We start from the raw sequence: 10,958 nt of genomic DNA, 5'->3' as shown, positions 1-10,958 counted from the left end.
TGATTTGGCAAAATAGTAAGATCACCAATATCAAAATCCTCAGCATAAATTTCAGCAAGCCTCACAAGTTTGTCGACATCAAAATTAGAGAATGAGTTCCTTGGGTTAAAAGCAGCCATACATACTAATAACTCTGAACTAATTTTATTGAACCGATGATTCAACTCAGTCAAGATGGCATCAATGGCAACAAGAAAAATCTCAACATGATAGTAATGCATGTTTGTTACCTTTTGCTTTCTTCGTCTAGATGTCGCTCTAACATTAATTTCTTTATCCATATCTGGCACTTCAATCTCATTCCTCTCACAGAATGGTTTCACTTTTTTTAGTAATGGCTCCCATCCATTTTCTCTCATATCTTGCAAGCTCTCTTTCACATCCGTGATCAAATGCATTGCTTCAACTATATCTTGATTCTTCCTTTGCAAAGCATGTGACAAAATATCTGTCATACTCAATATTTCTATCAACAAATGCAGGATGAACACAAAATCAAAGATTTCCATTTTTCCAATTAAACCTAAAGCTCCACCATTACATGCTGGTTTAATAGAATCTTTCTTCACTATTTCAAGGACATCTATGATTGCCTCAAACATCACCAAAATGCGAAGCAAAGTTTTTAGATGTGAACCCCATCTAGTATCTCCAGGCCTTGCTATGCTACTTTCTTGGTTTAAACCTCTTCCAGTCATAATCTCACCATTCTCAATCTTTTCTAGCAACACATCATGATGCTTTGCAAGTAAGGCATCCTTTCTCATACAAGATGCCCCCACGGTGTTGACTATTAAAGGAATATAGTTAAAGAAATCTGCAATGTCTGCACTAGAAGTCGAAATTGATGGGCAAAACAATGCACATAGAAAGCATAAGGATTTTCATCACGAATCATTTTCTGCACCCCATTAAACTCGCCTCTCATATTAGAAGCACCATCGTACCCTTGCCCACGAAGCATAGAGATAGATAAACTGTGACTTGAAAGCATACCGACCAAAGCTTCTTTCAATGCAATAGATGTACAACTCTGAACATGTTGAAGTCCAAGAAATCTCTCCACAACTTTTCCTTCATCATTCACAAACCTGCATGACGCATTTGTTTATGTGTTAGTATAATTTTAGAAATAATGTGAAGAATCTAAGTAAAAATGCTATTATGGAGTACTGACCTTAGAATCATTGCCATTTGCTCCTTTATTGAAATATCTCGAGATTCATCTATAAGCACTGAGAATTTTCTACCTCGAATTTCATCCATAATGACAGCTGTGACTTCCTCTGCACAAGCTTTTGTAAGATCCTTTTGTATAAAATGAGATAACATCTGACAATTTTTAGAACCTTTCTCATATGCATCCTTCACTATCTCAACCTTATGTTTATATCAATCAACCATCTCTCTAAATGTACCTTTGTTGAGGGAAGTAGAACTCTCATCATCTCCACGAAAAGGTTCCCCTTGTGATATAAGAAATCTTGCAACATCTAAAGAAGCTGTCAAACGAATCTCATATCTTTTTTCTTCCTCCTTGCTTACCTCAACTAATTTTCGACCCACACTTGTTCTTTGGTTCATAAAATCATCACACTTTAGTCTAGCCTCTGCATGAGTCTTGCAAACACTGTGGTTATTAAAAGTACTCTTAGCTTTCTTCCAATTCACATAACCTTGATGTGCAAAGACAGAACTCCCAAATTTTTCAGACTTTGCCGAATTAAAGAAGAGATAACAATATAAGCAATAAGCTGCATCCCTGGACTCACTATACTCTAGCCAATCAAATTCATCAAACCAAGACATTTGAAATGATCTCCATTCCCCACCAATTCATTTACGAGGAAATGAAAATTCACGAGATTGGGTTGGACCACTCAAAGCATATGCTCTCTTTAATTGGTCTCTAATTTCAGATTCATAAGAATCGATTGGTTTGCGATTTCCAGGGTCAGCAATTAGGATAGAATGATTAAACTCTGCTCTAGGTTTCTTTGTGAAAGGGAATTAGGCTTACACCTATTTCCTAATTGATTTTGGTGGTTGAATTGCCCAACACAAATAATTGGACTAACTAGTTTGCTCTAGTCTATAAGTTTTACAGGTGCCAAAGGTTCACAACAAGCCAATAAAAAGACCAAAGATGGGTTCAAATGAAGTGAGCAAAAGACAACCCAAAGGCACCTTGGTCTGGCGCACCAGACTGTCCGGTGCACCACCGGACAATGTCCGGTGCACCAGGGCACTAGAAGATGAACTCGCTACCTTTGGGAAAATCAGAGGGCGCTCCGCTATAATTCACCGGACTGTCCGGTGTGCCAGCGGAGCAACGGCTACTTCGCGCGCAACGGTCGACTGCAACCGCATTCAATGCGCTACAGTGCGCGCCAGAGTCAGAGCACGCGCAGTTGGCGCACCGGACAGTCTACAGGACCTGTCCGGTGCACCACCGGACAGCCCAGAGGCCCCACAAGTCAGAGCTCCAACGGTCGAACCCCAACGGTCTGCTGACGTGTCTGGCGCACCGGACAGTGTCCGGTGGCGCACCGGACTGTCCGGTGCGCCATGCGACAGCACACTTCCAACGACCATTTTTGGTGGTTGGGGCTATAAATACCCCAACCACCCCACATTCAATGGCATCCAAGTTTCTACATTTCTACACCTTACAAGAGCTATAGCATTCAATACAAGACACACCAAAGAGATCAAATCCTCTCCCAACTCCACACAAAGCTTTAGTGATTAGAGAGAGAGATTTGTTGTGTTCATTTGAGCTCTTGCGCTTGGATCGCTTCTTTTCTTTCTCATTCTTCTTGTGACAAACTCAATTGTAACCGAGGCAAGAGACACCAATTGTGTGGTGATCCTTGCAGGGACTTTGTGTCCCGTTTGATTGAGAAGAGAAGCTCACTCGGTCTAAGTGATCGTTTGAGAGAGGGAAAGGGTTGAAAGAGATCCGGTCTTCGTGACCACCTCAACGGGGAGTAGGTTTGCAAGAACCGAACCTCGGTAAAACAAATCATCGTGTCCCACTCTCTATTTGCTCACGATTTGTTTTGTGCCCTCTCTAGGACTCGTTCTTATTTCTAACGCTAACCCGGCTTGTAGTTATGCTTAAGTTTGTAAATTTCAGATTCGCCCTATTCACCCCCTCTAGGCGACTTTCAATTGGTATCAGAGCCCGATGCTTCATTAGAGCCTAACCGCTCGAAGTGATGTCGGGAGCATCCGCCAAGAGGGATCTCGGGACCGGCGATAAGTCCGCAAGCTCGGGAAGAACACACTCAAGGGAGTCCGCCCACAAGCACAAGGAGGAACCCTCTTCCTCCGTCAAGTCCCATCGGATGGGTGACAAGAAGAAGAAGATGAGGAAGGTGGTCTACTACGAGACCGACTCTTCGTCACCCTCCACCTCCGGCTTGGAATCGGCCTCCACTACTTCAAAGCGCCATGAGCGCAAGAAGTATAGTGAGATGCCCCTTCGCTATCCTCGCATTTCTAGACGCACTCCATTACTCTCCGTTCCATTAGGCAAACCACCTATGTTTGAAGGTGAAGATTATTCTATGTGGAGTGATAAAATGAGACATCACCTAACCTCACTCCACAAAAGCATATGGGATATTGTTGAGTATGGAGTACAGGTACCAAAGAAGGGAGACAAGGACTACGACTCGGAGGAGGTCGAACAAATCCAACACTTCAACTCCCAAGCCACAACTATACTCCTCGCCTCTCTAAGTCAAGAGGAGTATAATAAGGTGCAAGGGTTGAAGAGTGCAAAGGAAATTTGGGACGTGCTAAAGACCGCGCACGAAGGAGACGAGGTGACCAAAATCACCAAGCGGGAGACGATCGAGGGGGAGCTCGGTCGCTTCCGACTTCGCCAAGGGGAGGAGCCACAAGACATGTACAACCGGCTCAAAACCTTGGTGAACCAAGTGCGCAACCTCGGGAGCAAAAAATGGGATGACCACGAAATGGTTAAGGTTATTCTTAGATCACTTGTTTTCCTTAACCCTACTCAAGTTCAATTAATTCGTGGTAATCCTAGATATACACTAATGACTCCCGAGGAAGTAATAGGGAATTTTGTGAGCTTTGAATTGATGATCAAAGGCTCAAAGAAAATCGTCGAGCTAGATGGCCCCTCCACATCCGAAGCACAACCGGTCGCATTCAAGGCGACGGAGGAGAAGAAGGAGGAATCTACATCAAGTAGAACACCCATCGACGCCTCCAAGCTCGACAATGAGGAAATGGCGCTCATCATCAAGAGCTTCCGCCAAATCCTCAAACAAAGGAGGGGAAGGATTACAAGCCCCGCTCCAAGAAAGTATGCTACAAATGTGGTAAGCCCGGTCATTTCATTGCTAAATGTCCATTATCTAGTGATAGTGACAGGGGCGACGACAAGAAGGGGAGAAGAAAGGAGAAGAAGAGGTATTACAAGAAAAAGGGCGGCGATGCCCATGTTTGCCGGGAATGGGACTCCGAAGAGAGCTTCACCGAATCCTCCTCCGACGAGGACGCCGCAAACATCACCGTCACCAAGGAACTTCTCTTCCCCAACGTCGGCCACAAGTGCCTCATGGCAAAAGATGGCAAAAGGAAGAAGGTAAAATCAAGATCTTCCACTAAATATGCTTCCTCTAGTGAAGATAATTCTAGTGAAAATGAGGAGGATAACTTGTGCATCCTTTTTGCCAACCTAAACATGCAACAAAAAGAAAAATTAAATGAATTAATTAGTGCTATTCATGAGAAGGATGAACTCTTGGACACCAAGAGGACTTCCTAATTAAGGAAAATAAGAAGCATGTTAAGGTTAAAAATGCTTATGCTCTAGAAGTAGAAAAATGTGAAAAACTATCTAGTGAGCTAAGCACTTGCCATGACACTATTGTCAACCTTAGAAATGAGAATGCTAGTCTAATAGCTAAGGTTGATTCAAATGTATGTGATGATTCAATTTCCAATCTTAGAGATGATAATGCTAATTTGCTTGCTAGGATTGAAAAATTGAATGATTCTCTTGCTAGCCTTAAGATTGAAAACGAAAAATTAATTGCTAAGGCTAAAGAATTAGATGTTTGCAATGCTTCCATTTCCGATCTTAGAGATAACAATGATATTTTGCGTGCTAAGATTGTTGAACTTAATTCTTGCAAACCCTCTACATCTACCATTGATGCTATTCATGATCATATGGTCTTAATTAAACAACAAAATGATCATATAGCAAAATTAGATGCTAAAATTGCCGAGCATGACTTAGAAAATGAAAAATTTAAATTTACTAGAAGCATGCTCTATAATGGGAGACACCCTGGCATCAAGGATGACATTGGCTTCCAAAAGGGGGACAATGAAACTTAATGCCCCTCCTAAAAGATTGTCTAACTTTGTTAAGGGCAAGGCTCCTATGCCTCAGGATAACGAGGGTTACATTTTGTACCTTGCCGGTTATCCCGAGAGCAAAATTAGGAGAATTCATTCTAGAAAGTCTCACTCTAGCCCTAATCATGCTTTTATGTATAAGGGTGAGACATCTAGCTCTAGGCAATCAACCCGTGCTAAATTGTCTAGAAAGAAAACTCCTATTGCATCAAATGATCATAATGTTTCATTTAAAACTTTTGATGCATCCTATGTTTTAACTAACAAATCCGGCAAGGTAGTTGCCAAATATGTTGGGGATAAACACAAGGGCTCCAAGACTTGTGTTTGGGTACCCAAAGTTCTTGTATCTAATGTCAAAGGACCCAAAACCGTTTGGGTACCTAAAATCAAGAACTAAACTTGTTTTATAGGTTTATGCATCCGGGGGCTCAAGTTGGATCATCGATAGCGGGTGCACAAACCACATGACAGGGGAGAAGAAGATGTTCTCCTCCTATGAGAAAAAACAAGATCCCCAAAGAGCGATCACATTCGGGGATGCAAACCAAGGTTTGGTCAAAGGATTGGGTAAAATTGCTATATCTCCTGACCATTCCATTTCAAATGTTTTTCTTGTAGATTCTTTAGATTACAACTTGCTTTCAGTTTCTCAATTATGCAAAATGGGCTACAACTGTCTCTTTACAGATATAGGTGTTACTATCTTTAGAAGAAGTGATGATTCAATAGCATTTAAGGGAGTGTTAGAGGGTCAGCTATACTTGGTAGATTTTGATAGAGCTGAACTCGACACTTGCTTAATTGCTAAGACTAACATGGGATGGCTCTAGCATCGCCGACTAGCACATGTTGGAATGAAGAATCTTCACAAACTTCTAAAGGGAGAACACATTTTGGGACTAACAAATGTTCATTTTGAGAAAGACAGGATTTGTAGCGCATGTCAGGCAGGGAAGCAAGTTGGTGTTCATCATCCACATAAGAACATCATGACGACTGACAGACCACTCGAGCTCCTACACATGGACCTATTCGGCCCGATAGCTTACATAAGCATCGGCAGGAGTAAGTACTGTCTAGTTATTGTGGATGATTATTCTCGCTTCACTTGGGAGTTCTTTTTGCAGGAAAAATCTCATACCCAAGAGACCTTAAAAGGATTCTTCAGACGGGCTCAAAACGAGATTGACTTAAGGATCAAGAAAATTAGAAGCGACAATGGGACAGAGTTCAATAACTCACAAATCGAAGGCTTCCTTGAGGAGGAGGGCATCAAGCATGAGTTCTCTTCTCCCTACACGCCACAACAAAATGGTGTAGTGGAGAGGAAGAATCAAACTCTATTGGACATGGCAAGAACCATGCTTGATGAGTACAAGACTTCGGATCGGTTTTGGGTCGAGGCGGTCAACACCGCCTGCTACGCCATCAACCGGTTATATCTACACTGAATCCTAAGAAGACATCATACAAACTTCTAACCGGTAAAAAGCCCAATATTTTATATTTTAGAGTCTTTGGTAGCAAATGCTTTATTCTTGTTAAAAGAGGTAGAAAATCAAAATTTGCTCCTAAGACTGTAGAAGGCTTTTTACTAGGATATGATTCAAACACAAGGGCATATAGAGTCTTTAACAAGTCCTCAGGACTAGTTGAAGTTTCTTGTGACGTTGTGTTTGATGAGACTAACGGCTCTCAAGTAGAGCAAGTTGATCTTGATGAGATAGGTGATGAAGAGGCTCCGTGCGTCGCGCTAAGGAACATGTCCATTGGGGATGTGTGCCCTAAGGAATCCGAAGAGCCACCACATGCACAAGATCAACCATCTTCCTCCACACAAGCATCTCCACCAACTCAAGATGAGGATGAGGCTCAAAATGATGAAGGAGAAGATCAAGAAGTTGAGCCGGCTCAAGAGGAGAGCAATAATCAAGGGGGAGATGCCCATGATCAAAATGAGGAAGATGAACAAGTTCCAAGACCGCCACACCCAAGAGTCCACCAAGCAATCCAACGAGATCACCCCGTGAACACCATCCTCGGCGATATTCAAAAGGGGGTAACTACTCGATCTCGTGTTGCTCATTTTTGTGAACATTACTCGTTTGTTTCCTCTATTGAGACACACAGGGTAGAGGAAGCACTACAAGATTCGGATTGGGTGGTGGCGATGCAAGAGGAGCTCAACAACTTCACTAGGAATGAGGTATGGCATTTAGTTCCACGTCCTAACCAAAATGTTGTAGGGACCAAGTGAGTCTTCCGCAACAAGCAAGACGAGCATGGTGCGGTGACAAGGAACAAAGCCCGACTTGTGGCCAAGGGATATTCACAAGTCGAAGGTTTGGATTTCGGTGAAACCTATGCACCCATAGCTAGGCTAGAATCAATTCGCATTTTACTTGCCTATGCTACTTACCATGGCTTCAAGCTTTATCAAATGGACGTGAAAAGTGCCTTCCTCAATGGACCAATCAAGGAAGAGGTCTATGTTGAGCAACCTCCCGGCTTTGAAGATAGTATCCTAACCATGTGTATAAACTCTCTAAGGCGCTTTACGGGCTCAAGCAAGCCCCAAGAGCTTAGTATGAATGTCTAAGAGATTTTCTTATCACTAATGGCTTCAAAGTCGTAGAGGCCGATCCTACTTTATTTACTAAAACTCTTGACAATGATTTGTTTGTATGCCAAATTTATGTTGATGATATTATATTTGGGTCTACTAACGAATCTACATGTGAGGAATTTAGTAGGATCATGACACAGAAATTCGAGATGTCAATGATGGGGGAGTTAAAGTACTTCTTAGGATTTCAAGTGAAGCAACTCCAAGAGGGCACCTTCATCAGCCAAACGAAGTATATTCAAGACATTCTAAGCAAGTTTGGAATGAAGGATGCCAAACCCATCAAGACACCCATGGGAACCAATGGGCATCTCGACCTCGACACGGGAGGTAAATCCGTCGATCAAAAGGTATACCGGTCGATGATAGGCTCTTTACTCTATCTATGTGCATCTCGACCGGACATTATGCTTTCCGTATGCATGTGTGCAAGATTCCAAGCCGACCCTAAGGAAGCTCACCTTATGGCCGTAAAACGAATCTTGAGATATTTAGTTTATACTCCTAAGTTTGGGCTTTGGTACCCTCGGGGATCCACTTTTGATTTAATTGGTTATTCGGATGCCGATTGGGTAGGGTGTAAAATTAATAGAAAGAGCACATCAGGGACTTGCCAGTTCTTGGGAAGATCTTTGGTGTCTTGGGCATCAAACAAAAAAAATTCCGTCGCTCTTTCTACCGCCGAAGCCGAGTATATTGCCGTAGGCCATTATTGCGCGCAATTGCTTTGGATGAGGCAAACCCTTAGAGACTATGGTTACAAATTAACCAAAGTTCCTCTTCTATGTGATAATGAGAGTGCAATTTGCATGGCGGATAATCCCGTTGAGCATAGCCGCACTAAACACATAGCCATTCGATATCATTTTCTAAGGGATCACCAACAAAAGGGAGATATCGAGATTGCATATATTAACACCAAGGAACAATTAGCCGATATCTTTACCAAGCCACTAGATGAACAAACTTTTAACAAACTTAGGCATGAGCTAAATATTCTTGATTCTCGAAATTTCTTTTGATATTTTGCACACGTAGCTCATGAATATACCTTTGATCATATCTCTTTTATATACTATGACTAATGTGTTTTCAAGTGAATTTCAAACCAAGTCATAGGTGTATTGAAAGGGAATTGGAGTCTTCGGCAAAGACAAAGGCTTCCACTCCACCCCATAACTCATCCTTCGCCGTCGCTCCAAGCAACTCTCCAACTTTGGTATAATCTTCACTTATATTTTATTAGCCAAAGGAAGAGAAAGTAGTTTTTAGGGCTTATATTTCACTCAAAATATCTGTTTTTGGCGATTCATGCCAAAGGGGGAGAAAGTATTAGCCCAAAGCAAAAGGACCGCACCACCACCCTTATTTTAAAAAGAGTTTTTCAAATTGGTATCTTATTATGTTCAAAAGGGAAAGAAAGTAGTATTTTCAAAAATGTATCTTAAAACCCTCTTGAACACTAAGAGGAGGATTTTATTCAGGGGGAGTTTTGTTCTAGTCAAAGAAAAAGCATTTGAAACAGGGGGAGAAAATTTAAAATCTTGAAAATGCTTCTCAAAATCTTATTCATTTACCTTTGACTATTTGCAAAAGGGCTTTGAAAAGAATTTACAAAAGAATTTGCAAAAACAAAATATGTGGTGCAAGCGTGGTCCAAAATGTCAAAAATATAAAGAAACAATCCATGCATATCTTATGAGAATTTCTATTGGTTCAATTATAAGTAACCTTTGCACTTACATTATGCAAACTAGTTCAATTATGCACTTCTATACTTGCTTTGGTTTGTGTTGGCATCAATCACCAAAAAGGGGGAGATTGAAAGGGAATTAGGCTTACACCTATTTCCTAATTGATTTTGGTGGTTGAATTGCCCAACACAAATAATTGGACTAACTAGTTTGCTCTAGTTTATAAGTTTTACAGGTGCCAAAGGTTCACAACAAGCCAATAAAAAGACCAAAGATGGGTTCAAATGAAGTGAGCAAAAGACAACCCAAAAGCACCTTGGTCTGGCGCACCGGACTGTCCGGTGTGCCACCGAACAATGTCTGGTGCACCACCGGACAGTGTCCGGTGCACCAGGGCACTAGAAGCTGAACTCACTACCTTCGGGAAAATCAGAGGGCGCTCCGCTCTAATTCACCGGACTGTCCAGTGAGTCACCGGACAGTGTCCGGTGCACACCGGACTGTCCGGTGTGCCAGCGGAGCAACGACTACTTCGCGCGCAACGGTCGACTGCAACCGCATTCAATGCGCTATAGTGCGCGCCAGAGTCAGACCACGCGCAGTTGGCGCACCGGACAGTCTACAGGACCTGTCTGGTGCACCACTGGACAGCCCAGAGGCCCCACAAGTCAGAGCTCCAACGGTCGAACCCCAACGGTCTGCTGACGTGTCTGGCGCACCGGACTGTCCGGTGCGCCATGCGACAGCACACTTCCAACGGCCATTTTTGGTGGTTGGGGCTATAAATACCCCAACCACCCCACATTCAATGGCATCCAAGTTTCTACACTTCTACACCTTACAAGAGCTATAGCATTCAATACAAGACACACCAAAGAGATCAAATCCTCTCCCAACTCCACACAAAGCTTTAGTGATTAGAGAGAGAGATTTGTTGTGTTCATTTGAGCTCTTGCGCTTGGATCACTTCTTTTCTTTCTCATTCTTCCTGTGACAAACTCAATTGTAATCGAGGCAAGAGACACCAATTGTGTGGTGATCCTTGCGGGGACTTTGTGTCCCGTTTGATTGAGAAGAGAAGCTCACTCGGTCTAAGTGACCGTTTGAGAGAGGGAAAGGGTTGAAAGAGACCCGGTCTTCGTGACCACCTCAACGGGGAGTAGGTTTGCAAGAACTGAACCTCGGTAAAACAAATCATCGTGTCTCACTCTCTATTTGCTCACGATTTG

Source organism: Zea mays, chromosome 2 (genome assembly GCF_902167145.1).
Source record: "Zea mays cultivar B73 chromosome 2, Zm-B73-REFERENCE-NAM-5.0, whole genome shotgun sequence".
NCBI lineage: Eukaryota > Viridiplantae > Streptophyta > Magnoliopsida > Poales > Poaceae > Zea > Zea mays.
Note: the sequence above shows the minus strand (reverse complement) of the source record.